At 38.3% G+C, this 17,464-nt stretch overlaps 2 pseudogenes; both read left to right on the top strand.

Moving 5' to 3' along the window:
• Nucleotides 1-1,593: 1,593 nt before the first annotated feature.
• On the top strand, nucleotides 1,594-2,531 carry LOC124977864 (olfactory receptor 4F15-like; annotated as a pseudogene).
• Nucleotides 2,532-14,093: 11,562 nt separating this feature from the next.
• On the top strand, nucleotides 14,094-15,450 carry LOC124976425 (olfactory receptor 4F15-like; annotated as a pseudogene).
• The last annotated feature ends 2,014 nt before the right edge of the window (nucleotides 15,451-17,464 follow it).

Genomic DNA, 17,464 nt, shown 5'->3' on the forward strand with positions numbered 1-17,464 from the left:
CACCTCTCTGTGGACCACTTTTTCATTGCATCAGAGAATCCAAATAATATTAAGTAAGACCTTCTAGCTATGATAAACATTTAATAAACTTTGAGGATAAATGTTTTCCAGAGGTGCGGAGTAGGAAGGAAGGGCTTATTTGTCAGAATAATCCTGTGGTCTTGGTGGAGGCACCAGTTGAGAAAATGTACATGGTGTTTTGTGACTGAACCAGGCTGTGTTTTGAAGGAAAAATTAAAAGAACTTGGGGTAGAATCATAGGTTCCCATGTTGACCAATCTTCTATCTCATGAGGAACATCACTGCAACTTCTCTGGGAGAAAGCAAAAAGATATTAAATTCAGAGACAATCCTACATGGAACAGAACAACTCTATGACAGCCACCTACTTCTCTGTGTGGTTACAATTTCAAATCTATGGGCATAATACGTGGATTGCCCCCTTCCAGTTTCATTAAGATATAATTGACAATACATATTAAGTATATTTATGGTGTACAATGTGATGTTTTGATATATGTACACACGTTGTGAAATGATTGAATAAAGATATACTTATTTGTGATGAGAACATTCAAGATCTACTGCCTGAGGAATTTTCAAGTATGAACTATACATTTATTATAAACCATAGTCACCACACTGTATAATAGATATCCAGAAATTAAGGATGCAAATTGAATAACTGATGAATATCTTCCCATTACATCTCCCCACCCAACCCTGTCTACCCCTAGTCAACCATAATCTCTGCTTCTGTGAGTGTGACTTTTTTTCCTATTCATAAGTGAAATCTTTCAGGAAATCATGGAAATTGTCTTTCCATGCTTTTTAATTTCACTTGACACAATAACTTCCATTCTCATTCATGTTGTCACAAAACACAGATTATCCCTTTTTAAGGAGAAGAACGGGTGTGGTGTGTGTGTGTGTGTGTGTGTGTGTGTGTGTGTGACCTACTCAACTGTCAAAGGACACTTAGGTTGTTTCCATATATTTTACTCTCCCAGGGTATTGTGAAAAATCCTTCAATGAACATGGAATATGTCTTACAGGTATAATAATGTCACTAATCTTCAGATACAGTCCTATAAGTGGTATTGTGGGTTACATGGAAGTTCTATTGTTAATTTTTTCTTTCTTGTGATGCTGGAGATATAATCCAGGGTCTTATACTTGCAAAGCAAGTACTCTACCACTGAGTTATATACCCAGCCACTATGTTTAATTTTTTGACAAATCTCTGTACTATTTTCCTTAATAGCTGTGCTGACTTAAACTCCAATCAATATTGTACAAGTAATTTCTTATTTGACATCCAGCCCCAACTTGTTATATTTTGACTTTGTGATAATAACTCTTTTAACAAATGTAAATTGATATCTCATTGTGATTTTATTTGATACTTCCCTGATGTATTAATGATGTTTAGCCTTTGTTCATATGCTTGTTGATCTTTAAGTTGGTTTTAATGTGAAAGTAAAACTAGGTTTTTATAACTTTGACTTCCCTCCTCCTGGTCTATTAACATAGTTGTCATAATTTACATTTTCTCCTGTTGTTCTTCCACAGGCAGCACATCCAATAAAGCCAATGGAAGGAGCAAATCACTCTGTGGTGTCCGAGTTTGTGTTCCTGGGACTCACCAACTCCTGGGGTATCCAGCTACTCCTCTTTGTGTTCTCCTCCATGTTTTATGTGGCAAGCATGATGGGAAACTCCCTCATTGTGTTCACGGTGGCTTCTGAGCCACACTTACATTCTCCCATGTACTTTCTCTTGGTCAACCTCTCCTTCATTGACTGGGTTTTTCTTCAGTAATCTCCCCCAAGATGATTTATGACCTTTTCAGGATGAACAAAGTCATCTCCTTTAGAGGATGCATCACCCAGATCTTCTTCATCCATGCCATTGGTGATATGGAGATGGTGCTGCTCATGGCCATGGCCTTTGACAGATATGTGGCCATATGCAAGTCTCTGCACTACCTGACCATCATGAGCCCAAGAATGTGCATCTTCTCTTCAGTGGCTGCCTGGGTGATTGGCCTTATGCACTCAGTGGTTCAATTGACTTTTGTGGTAAAGTTGCCCTTCTGTGGCCCTAATGTGTTGGACAGCTTTTACTGTGACCTTCCTTGGTTCATCAAACTTGCCTGCACAGACACCTAGCAACTGGAATTCATGATCACAGCTAATGGTGGTTTCATCTCTGTGGGGTCCTTCCTCATACTGGTCACTTCCTATATTGTCATCATTCTCAGTGTTCAGAAACACTCTTCTGCTGGTTCCTCGAAGGCTCTGTCCACACTTTCTGCTCACATCACTGTGGTCATCTTGTTCTTTGGTCCTTTGATCTTCCTCTACACATGGCCATCTCCTTCCACACACCTGGACAAGTTCCTAGCTACATTCGATGCAGTCATCATGCCTTTTCTGAATCCTGTCATCTAAACACTAAGGAATCAAGAAATGAAGGTGGCAATGAGAAGAATATGCAGACAGTTAGTGAGTTACAGGACAGTCTCTTAAATGATCATATTGTGAACAGTCTTCTTTGAACACAGAAGTTCATTGTGAATAATAAAACTCAAAGAAAAGTCTTTGACTACTCTGATTTGCTTATATATGCTGATATTGAGGCCATTTTGTCTTCTACCTAGGAGGAAGGGAAAAATCACTTCTAACAACAGAAGGAATTACATAGAAAATTTGTTTTATAAAGCATAGATTATAATAATCCTGAACTTCAATTCCTAAGGAATAATATTTAAATGAAGTAAATTCTTAAACATATGGAAGAGGGCAGGCTACTTTAAAGCCTTTAGAACAGGAAAAACTTTCTTTGTCTTTTTTTTTTTTTTTGAACAGGAATATGCCTCACATACAGGAATTTCTGACTGTACTCCAAGAGGGGACATTAAAAAGGGGCTTCTTTTGGGCTGGGGTTGTGGCTCTGTGGTAGAGTGCTTGCCTAGCATGTGTGAGGCACTGGGTTCAATCCTCAGCACCACATATAAATAAATAAACGAGATGAAAGTCCATCCACAACTATAAAAGAATTTTAAAAAGGTGGGGGGGGCTTCTTTCTCTTTCTTAAAACTTGCAAACACTCTACTCCCTTTTGTCACTCTGCCAGGGTGGGCAAGGAGGTTAGAATCTTGAGAGCGCTCACATGAGTCTAATGGATGCACACTGTTTGATAGAAAGGTCAAAGTTGTGTGAGCTATTTTTAGAATGTCAAGAAGAACCTAAGAAAACATCATGACCTTTCTTCATTAGCATTATGCTACCTAAACCCATTCAATTTCCATTACCCTTTTGAGCCTGTTTCCTCATCTACCTTTTTGCTTCCTATATTTCTGTGTATGAATTTCACCACAAGAAAAGTTTGTGGGGATTTTGGATGTGGAATTGAAGAAACATTTACTTTTGGTTTGAAGATGTGTTCAGGTACCAAATCACTTTTCACATGTGGCTTCTGATGGGCTGGCTCACCCTAATGGTGTGGGACAGCATCTAGGCCTGCGGTTCCTACCTCCTAGTGGACTCTCTCCCTTCAGTTCCTCCAAGTACTGAGCCAGATGCAAGAACGTGATTATGATGAAAGTCCCCAGGTTATGCAGTTACCTTCATCATCAAAATTGAAAATATTCATTTTGCACCAGTCCCCAACAAGTAGGAATTGGGCCCTGGGAAAACGCTGAGGGTGCTGATCTGTTGGGGGAAGGTGACTGTAGCCATATGGAAGATTAAATATGAGTTTTTCTGTAAAATGTCCATCTGAGATTTTTACATTAAATATTTTCAAAACAGTTGAAAGAGCAAAAAAAGGTTAAGTGTATTCTAATTGCAAAGTATGCACACATTTTGGATATCTTTATTTTTATTGTGTAAAACTGTTGGACACCTGACTGTGATGCACAAATTCTTTACATGTAAGGAGTCTATACATTTTACAGTAACTTATTTTATAATTGGTAATGAGACAGTTATACTTTAAACTGCCATTATTTTTATTAATTGCTTTCATTTTCTTTAGTTATTACGAAGTTGTATTTATTTTATACAGAGGATTTTCATTTTCCTGATGCCGTAATGTTTACTTCAGCTTGTTTAACCTTTCTTGTGTATTTGCATGTTGTAATGTATGATAAGAATGAATGTAAATGTTGTAGCAACTTTAATTATTTTTGAAAAGGGCTGGTCACACACGGATGTGGTTTATGAATGCATTTGGAACGATTTTAATAACCAGATCACCTTTTCAGAAATTTAGACATGAACACCAAAAGAAGCATTTTTTCAGCAAAAATTAATAGCTGGTTCTATTTTTTTTAACCTAGAGAAAATAAAGCTGATTCTTTCCATGTAAAAAAAATTGAGAATATTGAGCTGGGCACAGTGGCACATGCATGTAATCTAAGCAGCTCAAGTGGCTGAAGCAAGAGGATTAGGAATTCAATGCCAGCCTCAGCAACTTATTAAGGCCAAAAGAACCTTAGTGAGACCCTGTCTCTAAATAAAATATTAAAAAGGGCTGGGGATGTGGCTCAGTGGTTGAGTGACCCTGGGTTCATTCCCCACTACCAAAAAAGAATTAGAAGTATTGAGAGACACGCACAACACTAGTTGACCTTTGGTCTCCACTTCATGTCCATTTGCCCTTCTGTCAAGTCAAAGCACACTAATACCAGTGCAGTGGGATATGTTGCTGAGAGACCAAAGAAAATACCCAAAGACAGTATATGAGTCATAAGGCTTTATTGGGGAAATGCTTACAGGGAAGGTTCAGCAGTAGCACCTCGGTCCTTTATGGAGCTTTGCCAAGAAGTACCTTGTCTGTCTCATGGCATTTCATTCAGTGTTGACTGGCTAGATGAGGGACACCTATCCTTTCCACAGTTCCTTCAGTTCCACACCTGTCCCCACTCAGAGAGGGGTTTTACATGTTAGGCTACAGAAGCAGCAACATCATCAGCATAAGTTTGCTTTACTTGTATGACCAGCATCCCATAGAGCAACTCTCCTGGTATACATGCAAAAAGCAACTTTTTACAGTAGCTTTCCATAGTTCCCAGAGTGCACGTCCTTCAAGATATCCTTCAAGATACCTTCTACTCACCTGGCCCAGGCACTCTCTTTCTTCATTGGCTTCATTAGGTTCTTGGGAACTCACAGGAGCATCTCAAGACCATGGTGCTTTACTGTCTTCCTTTTCTTTAAGGATGACACATCTTCCATAATGTTAGCTTTACTGGCTTTAGACCTGGCATGAGGTTCGGTGGTAACAGACTTATATGGACTGCTTAATGGTTTCCACCATTGCACAAAGTCTAATTCCAATAAGTAATATCTTATTCTCTAACACTGTAGTGATACTATTTCTTTGACCTAACCCTGAGTGATAAACATTCAACACTTCTTTCAGCCTTATCATCTGTGGATTTATATTATAAAATAACTTATCAATTCATATGTTATCTATGCAACATTGTGACTCAACAAGGGACACATGAGATAGCAAATGAAGTATAATAATGAGGTTACAGTACATGGAACCGTTAGTCTACCCACATGTCCCACCACTTACAAGGAACTGACTGATTGATCAGAATAGTCTGCTAAGGTTCGGTTTCAGTGCTATCTGGAGCACCACACCTTGGAATGATGGGGTGGTCTCGTGGGATGCAGGAAAAGTCTGTGATAAGCTACAGAAGCAGGCTGTGTTACTCACAGAAAAGAGAGTGACACCCTCTTCTGCCACTGTAGCTTACTTGTGTTAATAGAACTCCCTTTCTTCCCGTAGTCCTGTTGGCGTAAGTATGAGAAGAGCTCACTGCTTTTGATAACCCTCAGTTCCTTTTCCATCTCTTATTGGTTCTCATAACCCTACCCAAACTATTGTATATACTGCTTGCAATCAATTATCTTCAATTTCACATTTGAGTGTTGTATCATAAAGAAAAGGGAGAGAGTAAGAACCATGTCCCTGAATGTCCTCTTTCTGATCTCATAAACCTAGCCACATTAAGGAAACACTGAGAACAAAACTGGGCTTGAATATCCAGACATATTTTATTTTGAAAGACAGTGGTTTTTTTCTCATGCACACTGGGAACTAGGGAACATTAATTTTTTCTGTAGAAAGTCACCTATTATGATTACTTTTTCAATGTACATCACAACATCGCCCCTTGGGATGCCCGGTACACAAGCAAAACAAGCAAGCTAATGCTGATGATGTCACTGCTCCTGCAGCCTGACATATAAACCCCCTCAGTGGTGACTGGAGAAGAACTGAGGGCCCTGTGCAAAGTTATCTGTCACTCATTCAGCCAGCCACCACTGGAAAACATGCCACGAGGGACAGAGGGCACTGCTTGGCAAAGCACCACAAGGGCGGAGGTGCTACTGGTCAGCTATCACCCCTGGAGCTTCCCTGTAGGCACCTCTCCACTAGAGCCTAGGTCTCCCATGCAACCTCCAGGCACTTTCGTTACCCATCCCCTGGCACGACTGGGCTGTGGAGCTTGGCAAGTGTGACATCTCTTCTGGCCTGAACCTTGATTAATTCCCTACCTTTTTTTAATCTATAAAACAATGAAAAGAAATTAGAGTCCTATACGTTTACAATGTGAAGTACACTAACATGTAAAACACAAGGAAGGTCTGGAAGAATACGACCACATGCTGTTATCCCCAGAGAGGCCAGAAGGCAACCTGGATTAAGGGTCATTGTCAAAGGGTCTTTGGTTTTCTTTGAGATGTTCTAATTTTCAAATGAGAATAGACTCACATACTCTCTGTGCAATTATAAATTACTTAAAAATTAAAAGTAGTGATCTTTGCTGCTATCAAGTCATTTTGTGATACTTTAAACTGGATTTTGAGTTTTCAAATAATCAGTAGTTAATATTAAAGTTACAATTTTCTTAACTCTAATTCATTAGATATATTCTCTCTTTTTTCCAGTTAAAAGAATCTTGAGTACCCTGTTGGAATTTGCTGTGCTTTAGACTTTAAGAGCAATGTATTTCTGAGCTGCCAGACCACAGACCTGCATTTCAAAGCATTTTCTCTTTGTTTTCCTAGGCTTTTTGGAAAGAGGCTTGTGGGTCAGAGATGTGAGCAACTTTGGAGAGACATTGAAGGAGGTCAGGGGCTCTTCCTGCTTTGCTGACATGGGAAGTCTTTCTTGGAAAGCGGTTTCAGCATAGGCATTGTTAAGAATTCAGTAATTTGCTTATTTTTCAACCTTTTTTTTTAATGTCTTCTCTCTAAAATTCGTAATTATTTTTGCAGTGATGAAAAGTTTTATTTAGTCATATCCATAAGCTTATGGATGTGAAATGGAGCTCTATTGTTTTTTTTTTATTTTTACAGACTGCATTTTGATTAATTGTACTTACCCTATGTACATGTATGATCACACAAATGGTATGAATCTAAAATTCATAATTTTTAGACCATTGTACCATGATTTGTTTCTTATTTTAATTATATTTAATGATTTTATTTTAAAATTATTTTTACTCTTTTTTTACATTTTTAGCTTTGGCTTAATTTTATTCTTCATTTTTCAGTTTTACTCGACTAAACAAATATTTATAGACTGCCTTTATTTATGGCAGAAAATACACAAGGTAATGGACAGTGAGAGAAAAATAAGGCAACATTCCTGCCCTTGAGAATCTTCTACTCTGCTGGGTAGAGAGAGAAACAGTTTCAATGTCATGAGGTTGGTGTAGTGGGAAGGTGTACTATGAGACTACGAAGAGGAGTAGAGAGCAGAGCAGCAGCTTTAAACCAGAGTAGCACATCAGAATTACCTGAGGCACTTTCAAAAATATTGAGAGTCTTGGCCCATCTCTCGGAGAGTTTGATCCAAACAGTCTGGATCGGGTGTGTTATTTTGTAAAATCTCTCCTACCACTCTCCACCTTGAACTTATTGTCCTGTTATTTCTAAACCACATAGTTTCTCTGACATGCTAAACTTACCATACCTCATTCTGCAAGTTGTTAATTCTTGGAATTTATCCTTCCCATCCTCATCCTGGTCTCCAGCTCTCAAGTCTCTTCTCAAGTGTCACTTCCCCTGGGAGGTCTGCCCACATCCTCACAGGCATATTTAAGGGTCTTGCTTCTGTGTTCCTACCCACTGCATGGATGATGTCCTCAGTAGGGCTATTATCCAGAATGGATTAAAATGCTTTGTGGAGCTCCAAGTTACTTGGGCTGGAACTAAAGTATTTGTATAAGAACGAGCTGAATGAATAAACTCCATGTCTAGACCTAGCTTTTAAGAGAATTGCAATCTAGGGGGCCTTTTTGAAAAAAAAATGGTTTTGGGGACTGGGGCTATAGCTCAGTTGATAGAGTGCTTGCCTTACAAGCATAAGGCCCTGGGTTCAATCCCCAGCATAGGAAAGAAAGGGAGAAAGAAAAGATGGCTTTTGGTGTTATTTTGAATCCTATATCGTAGGCTACTTTTTTGATGCAAAAGAAATTCAAGTAAAATTTCCTGTTTTGCATGATGTGTACTTAAGCTGAAGTTTACAATGAAATTCACATGAATGTAACTAGTCACGTTCATACTTCCCAATCTGCCTCATTTTAAGTAACAAACCAGCACATCAGAATTGACAGACACAGTTGCCATAAGTGATATTTTTTTGAGTGTTGGGGATTGAACTCAGGGCACTATAACACTGAGTTATATACCAAGTCCTTTTTTATTTTGAGACAGGGTCTCACTAAATTGCTAAGGCTAGCCTCAAACTTGTGATCCTCCTACCTTAGCCTCCCAATCTCCTGGGATTACAAGTATGTACCACTGCTCCATGCAAAGGTAATACTTTAAAAATGCTTCATTTTGTTTCCGCTCCAGTGACTCATTGCAAGGTTTTTCTTCTGGTTATTCTTACCAAAACAATTGAGTTCCAGGGACAATTCCCCTGACCACATGGAAAGCTGGCAAATCCAGGATCTGCAGAAGTACTTTGTTATTCTCCAATGCTGGCAATTACCCACCCTTTGGATTATATTAGTTGTTTAAATAACAGTCACACAAGTCGAAAACTTAGCTACTCAGGGAGCCTAATTACCTGAAGATGCTGTGGTCTGGAAACAGGTAGGTGCAAAGATAGAAAGTGAAGATAACAACAGGAAAAATTTGGACTTGATATATCAAATTCACTTACAGAAAAATAGTCTAGTGGTAGAATCTGCATTTGCAGATGTCAAATAACTTTTTGGTTATGGACAGGTAGGTAATAATATTGGGAAGAAGGAACAGATCATACTAGGAAGTACAGATTGTGTTAAAAGTAAATAACTGACTTTGACTTTTACCTTGTAGTAAAAATGTATCTTGGTTTCAAGGGTGATACCAAAGCTATACGCAGACCCTAGGTCAGCAAATGTGAATCTTCAGCATAAACAGGGCATTTGGGAGTTCAAGAGATGCTTTAGTAAAGGATTTATTTATTTTACATCTTTAACCATTTCAACAGGAATGAAGGGAAATTAATAACCTAGAGAAGTTCAAAGTTAGGACTACTTGCTTTGTTTTATTTCTGTCTTTTCTGAAAATTTAAAAAGGGGGAAAGTTCACACAGTTTAGTACTCTGTGGAACTAAAACCAAAGAGCATACACAGAATTTGGAGGACTGACTGGTAAGCTTTCTTTATTGAGACACCCTACCCCACCTGCCTATCCTGAATGCCTGTTTATAGACCCACATGGTCATTTTCAACTGAGACATAGAAAAGCTGTTATAATGGTATTCATCAGGGAGGGAGTTCATCATTCTGCTATGACCTGTGTCTGTTGGGCGTTTAGGTAGTTTTATTCTAGAGAAATCTAATTTTGGTCACCCTGAGGCATAGTAAATGAAAATGAAGTTCAGGAAAAATAACAAATTCAGGAATTCAGGGGCATGGAAATGAGCCTTAAGAGGCAAAGTGAAAGAAAGGGTAACTAAATTGGTTACTTAATTCAAGTAGAATAAAAATATATTGAGAGTTCCTGATAACATTTTTATTTTGACCAAAAATGAGGCAAATGGACATAGGTTTAAAACAAAGAACCAAAGTCCAGCTGGAGCTGGGAAGAAGTTTTGAACTGTCGATTATAAACCAGAGGAATAGTCAAAAAAAGTGATGCTGAGTTCTCAAGTAGTATGTCTTAAATAATTTGTATATGCCTCTGATATTAACTGGACTGGAAATTTTTTCATACATTTCATTCCTAGTATGGTACCCATTTTCTCCACATTCTACAAATATGATCTTTAAAATGGATAAGAATCTCATCTGGGAATCTGAACAAATCCATGTAAATTTATTTTAAAAAAATGGATGGTATTTAGAAAGCAAATATTAAAGAATTATAGTTTGTAACTTCAATGATCTTTCGTTAAGAAGAGAGAAGGAAAGAAAAGAAGAGTCAGGGAAAACAAAGTGTGTCTCTTTTGCTAGAGAACAGAGGCAACCAACTCAGGCAACTCATCGTTTCTCATTATCTGAAATCTTGCAGACATCAATATGTTATTCCCAAGATTTATTGTTTGGATATCTGGGAAATTTCTGATTTTGTCAATCAAATTAAAGAATACATTAGATATATGACCAAATTTTTTGTTGAAGATATGAATTCTTCCACAAAGTTGGTATTTTTATGAAGTATGGTCATTATAGGTTCCTAGTGTTCCTAGTAGTAGTTATCAGATATTCACAAACATTTTTTCCATTAAGTTGCATTTGAACTTTCCCTTCCTCTATTTATCTGTCCATGTATTTATCATCCATCCATCCATCCATCCATCTTCCTATTTACCTATCCTTACATCCGCCCAACCACTTATTAACTGCTCTAAAGGATATTAATTAGAATCATGTAAGCTAGTATGAGGAATAAATTGATATACAAGTGATGTAAAAGACTAATTTTCCCTAGAGAAGTTCATAGCTTAATGCATGACCTTGGCAACATTGACATTAGGGCTGGGTAATTCTTTGATGTGGGCAGACATCTTGTGCCCTCTCCTCCTTCTTTGCCTTGTTGTAACAACCAAAAAAATTTCCAGAATGCCAAATGTTCCTTGGGGGGTATTATGTCCTTGGTTGAGAAGCACTGAACTAATGAGAGAGGCTTAAGAGGACATGTTCCCTGCATTGAGATGGGTCCTACAGTAAAAGCGCACACACAGGAATGCATAATGGACATATTCTGTCTCTAACTCCAACCTCTGATCATTACTAATATACTTCTGCAAGGTAGTTATTAGTTAAATAACAAAAGGAGATCTTATAGTTGAGGAAATTATTCTTTGTAACTGATGACTTGTTTTACTTCACAGTGACTTTATTCCACATGATAGCAGTTAAGCAGGCTTTATGGCTGCTTTTCAATCCATGTAGTTTCTATTAAAATAACTCCCAGAGGACCTCTAATGGAAAAGCTCCTTTCAAAAATTCATTGAACACTCAGGTATTGAAAAATGGACTGGCTTATAGAATGGAATGAGAATAATTGAAATTTGTAATTAAATTCATTAAAATGAGTTTTTGTTTTCAAACAGCAAAGAACCTACATTTCTGTTTTTCAAAACAAATTTTTATTAGTGTTAATTGATGCCAACTACTTCTATATTAGTATTTTATCATTCATGATGGTTTATGTCACAAAAATTATTGACAATAATTAAAATAATTATTAATATTAAATAATAAATAAAATAACTAAATTTAACTGGATATGTGGTAGTTCTACTACCTTGAGATTTCTCTGGTTAGAAGAGGAACCTTGTTTTTCTATTAATCTAGTATTTTGCCCTTTACTTGCATTTATAATTTTCTGGGGTTGATAATTTCATTCTACTTTATAGAAAAGCCTATGTGTTAACTTTTTTGTGAAGTCTGAAAATATGGAGCTAAAGTGACCCAAAGAGAAGATGACTATAACTTTGTTGGCTTCAGAAATTATCTTACTTAGGAAAATAAGTGTGAAGAGTTCACTGTAGTGGGCTGGGGTTGTGGCTCAGTGGCAGAGTGCTTGCCTGGCATATGTGAGACACTGGGTTCGATTCTCAGCACCACATATAAATAAATGAATAAAATAAAGGTCTATCAACACCTAAATAAATATTTTTAAAAGAGTTCAGTTTAATTGGTCAGAAAACTAAATACTTCAAAAAGGAAATACAATCCACATAAACTCTCATTCCCAATATGGAATGGAAAATGCAAAATATTTTGTCTTTTCCACTTCAAAATTTCTACAACATTTTCAACCTGAATCATTACTTGTGCTACTGAATTTCATAGCTTTCTACCGGCTGTGTAGGGGATTGTTTTTTATTTGCCTCAGACTCCCCATTTTTGGGGGGAGGGGAGGAGGTGCTAGGGATGGAAACCGGGGCCTTGTGCATGCTTAGCGCTCAACCACTGACCACACCCCAGGCTCCTTCTTGAAGCTTCAAAGTTCTCCTTATTCTAGAGTCCTCATTAGATACTGGTGGTTGAATGTCATTTTATGTATCAGTAATGTTCATATTTTCTTGGGTAGGTTTGGGGGTTTTTGTTCACTTTAATGTGAAAATTCTGCTATGGAATGTTGTGTTTCATAGTCTCCAAAAGGCCACTTCACTGTGTCATCTCAGTATGTCCACAGTCTACCCTTCCCTGCTGCTCCCTCTTCCACTGTGTTCGGAGCAACATCATCTCTTGTCTCATCACTTGCTCAAGATTGAAAAAATGTGTTTACAGCCTTTCTTCCTGCTACTATCTTTGAGACTTTGAAGTGGATTCACAGTGCAACCGTCAGACTGACACCTTAATGTAAGCCAGAATTTTTTTGGTTCTCTGTGCAAAATCCAGTTGTTTGTTATCTCTTACAGCGTAATAGCCAATGTCCTTAGGATGGCCTATAATGACCTATGTGATCTGTGTTCCCCTGACTTCTCAACCCTGTCCACACCCGTTGCTGGCACACTCTGGCCCAGCCTCTTTAATCTCCATATAGTTCTTCAGACATGGTTTGTGAGCTCCCATCTCAGAGATTTTGCTCCTGGTGTTGTCTGGGCTTGAAATGATTTTTCCCCAAACACCTTCATGTCTTATTCATTCATTTCCTTAGATTTCTAGTCAGTAAACTGGCCAGAAAGAACATTCCAGTCAATCTTATTTTATAATATCACTCCCAATACTCCCATACTCTTCCTGGCTTAATGTTCTCCAGAGCAAAATTATCATCTGATATTCTTTATATCTTTCTTTATGTATCTACTTTTTAATTGTCTGCCTGTGTAAAACTATAAAATTATGAGGATAGGGACTGTTTCCTGCTTTACTTTTGTCTCTATTCCAGTGTTTAGTCACTGGCTCATAATGGGATACATTAATAGGAACTATATCATTCCAATCATGTATGGACTTCAAATACGTTTTTGATCACCTAGTATTTTCAAGGCACTGGGGAAACTATGGAAATAAAAGTTGAAAGAATGATAATTTATAGTTTTGATCAGTTTATAATCATATGGGAAGAAGAGACACATGACCACAAGTACAGTAAGTAAATGTGGACATACAAAAGGGTCATGAGGAAGGGGTGACAGACGAGTTGAATTTTATTTGAGTATTAAAGCATGAATAATGTCCTTAGAAGTGCAAATTAGAGAATACAATTTCTGTCATGAGCAACAAAATCAGTCATAGAATCCTACAGCTCTCCACCATGTGACAGTCCTCTTTGTGTGTCTGGAATATGCAATTGGCTACTCCTCCTCCAGGGGAGGATGGTTAGCATTGATCACACTGTCACAGCAAGTTAATGTCAGTGCATTTTGAGGTTTTATCAGGTGCCACTCCTCTGCCAGTCCACTAGACTGCTCGCATTCCAGGTGTTAGCAAGCCCCAAGAAGTTCATTGACTGACATACCTAACAACAGCATTTAGTGGTCAGCAGAATCTTACATTTTTGTGAAATGCTCAGGTAATATTGGCACCCATAATTTATATACTTTTCCACAGAAGAAAATAATGTAATACTAATAATTTTAATTTCTCATTCTTTCCTTTAGGAAACATGAAAGTGAACCTACCCAATGAGCCAGTGAATGGACCAAACCACTCTGTAGTGTCTGAATTTGTGTTCCTGGGACTCTCCAATTCCTGGGAGACTCAGATTTTTCCTTTTTGCTTTTCTTGCCTCTTTTATGTGTCCAGTTTGGCAGGAAACCTCCTCATAGTCACAGTGGTGACCTCTGACCGTTACTTGCACTCCCCCATGTATTTTTTGCTGGCCAACCTCTCTGTCATTGATCTGATATTTGGCTCCATTGCAGCACCCAAGATGATCTACGATCTCTTCAGGAAGCAGAAAGTCATCTCCTTTGGACGTTGTGTAGCTCAGATCTTCTTTAGCCATGCTGTTGGGGGCACTGAGATGGTGCTGCTCATAGCCATGGCCTTTGACAGGTATGTGGCCATATGCAAGCCTCTGCACTACCTGACCATCATGAGCCCACGGAGGTGCATTTTGATTTTAGTGGGCGCCTGGACCATTGGTCTCCTTCACTCATCAGCCCAGTTGGCTTTTGTTGTTAACTTGCCCTTCTGTGGGCCCACGTATTGGACAGCTTTGACTGTGACCTACCTCGGCTCATCAGACTGGCCTGCACCAATACTTACAAACTGGAGTCCATGGTCGCTGCTGACAGTGGGCTCATCTTCCTGGGTGCGTTCTTCCTGCTCCTCCTCTCTTACATCTTCCTCCTGGCTGTTAGGGGTCACTGGCTCAGTTGTGGCTCGCCAATAGCTCTCAGAAAAAACACTCCGCAGACACGAGATCTCACGCAAGGGATTTGTTTATGCCAAAGACTCCGCAGTCCTGGGGCGAAAAGAAGGGAAAAAAGAGGAAGATGGCATATGGTTTCTCCCAGATATTGGAATCTCCTGGGCTGGAAGGAACCAATCGTGGAGGAGAATTCTTGCAGGCTGACTGATGAACCAATAGCATGTTAGGATGTAATGTGGGAGGCAGGAAGATGGAGACAGCTTGAGACGGAAATTCCTCTAACATAAGAGGTGGGCAGAGCGCACATTGACAGGTGGTGGGGAGGTGGGAAATCCCTGTAAGGGGAGAGGCAGGTGGCTTTATACCTTACACTGGCTACCCTCCAGAAGCACTCCTCAGGAGGCTCTTCCAAGGCTCTTTCCACTCTCTCAGCTCATGTTACTGTGGTGGTTTTATTCTTCGGTCCATTGATTTTTTTCTTGTGTGGACTTCTCCTTCTACACGTCTGGACAAAATTCTAGCTGTGTTTGATGCAGTTTTGACACCATTTCTAAATCCCGTCATCTACACATTCAGGAACAGGGAGATGAAGGTAGCAATGAGGAGAGTGTTCAGTCTGCTCCTGGGTGTTCGAAAAATCACCTGAGTGACTTGGTTGAAACAAAATCAAAGTGACTGTTGAAAGTCCATAATAGCCAATCCTCTTGAGGATGAGACTATCTGATAGGCATTATTGAGTGTTCACAAGCATTCATCAACTGTCTGGTGCGTCTGTTTTGTTCCCATGGAAGAAAGGGTGCCATTCTTCTTGAAGAGAAAGATGGATTTTATGTACCACATAGAAATCAAAGGTTATACTATATCAAATATTATATTTAATTCCTAAAGAACAGTGCCAATAATAGCTTTCACCTATATTGATGGTGTAAATAAGTTTGTTTTGCAGGACATCTGAACTACTGCTTTTCAGGTGTCCTGCCCTACTGTTGGTGTACTTGTTCACAGCAGGCTTTCCTATCTGTGTGTCCTACATCTCCTCTTCACCTGTTCTGCTCTATTATCTTAGTCATGAGCAAACAGTAGCAATCATCTTTAGGATTTGTGACGACTTACATGTTCTATTGCACATGTCTTGCTTCCACACTTTTGTTATATATATTCAAGAGTGTTTTCCACTTTATCTTTAGTCAAATAGATCAGGGGTTCTGCAAAGTGTTACATTGTTAGAAGTTTTGGCTTTGTGGGCTACCCAGCCTGTTTCAGCCACCCACAGTTACTGTCATAATGTGGAAATGGCCACACACAACTCACATTAATGGAGATGGCTCAGATCCAATAAAGCTCTTCACAAAAAAAGTAGCAGAGCAAATTCAACCAAATGGTTATGGTCCACCAACTCCTAAGTAGATTATGCCAAACAGGTAGATTTACTCATTCTCCCAAACATCACAGTCTTTGTCTCAGCAAGAGTCTAAAATGAAAGGCAAGGTCTTATGACACAAAATTTGCAGTTTAATTAGAGATTTTGATCATAATAACATCAAATAACTTGTGTTATCTTAACTGACTTATCCCCTCTGAAATTCAATTTTTTAAAGTGGCAATAAAACTCACAGATATATGGTCATAATGAAGTCAAATTATATTTGAAAAGATTTTATCAACTTAAAAATTACCACAGCTTCTTTATCCATTCATCTGTTGAAGGGCATCTAGGTTGGTTCCACAATCTAGCTATTGTGAATTGAGCTGCTATAAACATTGATGTGGCTGCAATACTGTAGTTCGCTAATTTTAAGTCCCTTGGGTATAAACTGAGGAGTGGGATAGTTGGGTCAAAAGGTGGGTCCAGTCCAAGTTTTCTGAGGAATCTCCATACTGCTTTCCAGAGTGGCTGTACCAATTTGCAACTCTAAAAAATAAAAAAAGAGCAGAATTTATAATTTTATATAGTGCAATTAAATTAAATTTAAAATTGAAATCTGATACATGTATCAATAAAAGTTTCAGGTATATTTGGAAAATAATTACCCTGCCTTCCTTCCCTGGGCTGTAATTATTTCCTTGGAGTCTATCAATTTGAAATTAAATTTCCTTTTATCTTCTAATTTATGTATCACACATTAACTTTATCTTCTAGTTTATACTCTTTCTGTCTCATAGATATACAAAAGTATTTTGTGATATATCTCCATGATCTTGGCTTTCATTTTATTCTGGCACACATATTCTCTTTTTTTTTTTTTAATTTCTTCTAATTAGTTATAATGACAATAGAATACATTTTGACACATCATACATAAAGGGAGTATAACTTCTCATTCTCCAATTGTTCGTGATGTAGGATTACACTGGTCATGTAATCATAAATGCACATAGGGTCATAGTGTCTGATTCATTCCATTATCGCTTCTATCCCCATGCCCCCTCCCATCCCTTCATTCCCCTCTGTCGAATTCAAAATACCTCTATTTTTCCCTTGGCACCCTTATTGTGATTTAGCATGTGCATATCATAGTAACAAATCAGTCTTTGATTTTTTGAGATTGACTTATTTTCCTTAGTATATTATTCTCCAGTTCCATCCATTTACCAACAAATTTCATTCTTCCTATGACTGAGTAATATTCCATGGTGTATATATACCACATTTTCTTTAT

This window comes from Sciurus carolinensis, chromosome 2 (genome assembly GCF_902686445.1).
Source record: "Sciurus carolinensis chromosome 2, mSciCar1.2, whole genome shotgun sequence".
Lineage (NCBI taxonomy): Eukaryota > Metazoa > Chordata > Mammalia > Rodentia > Sciuridae > Sciurus > Sciurus carolinensis.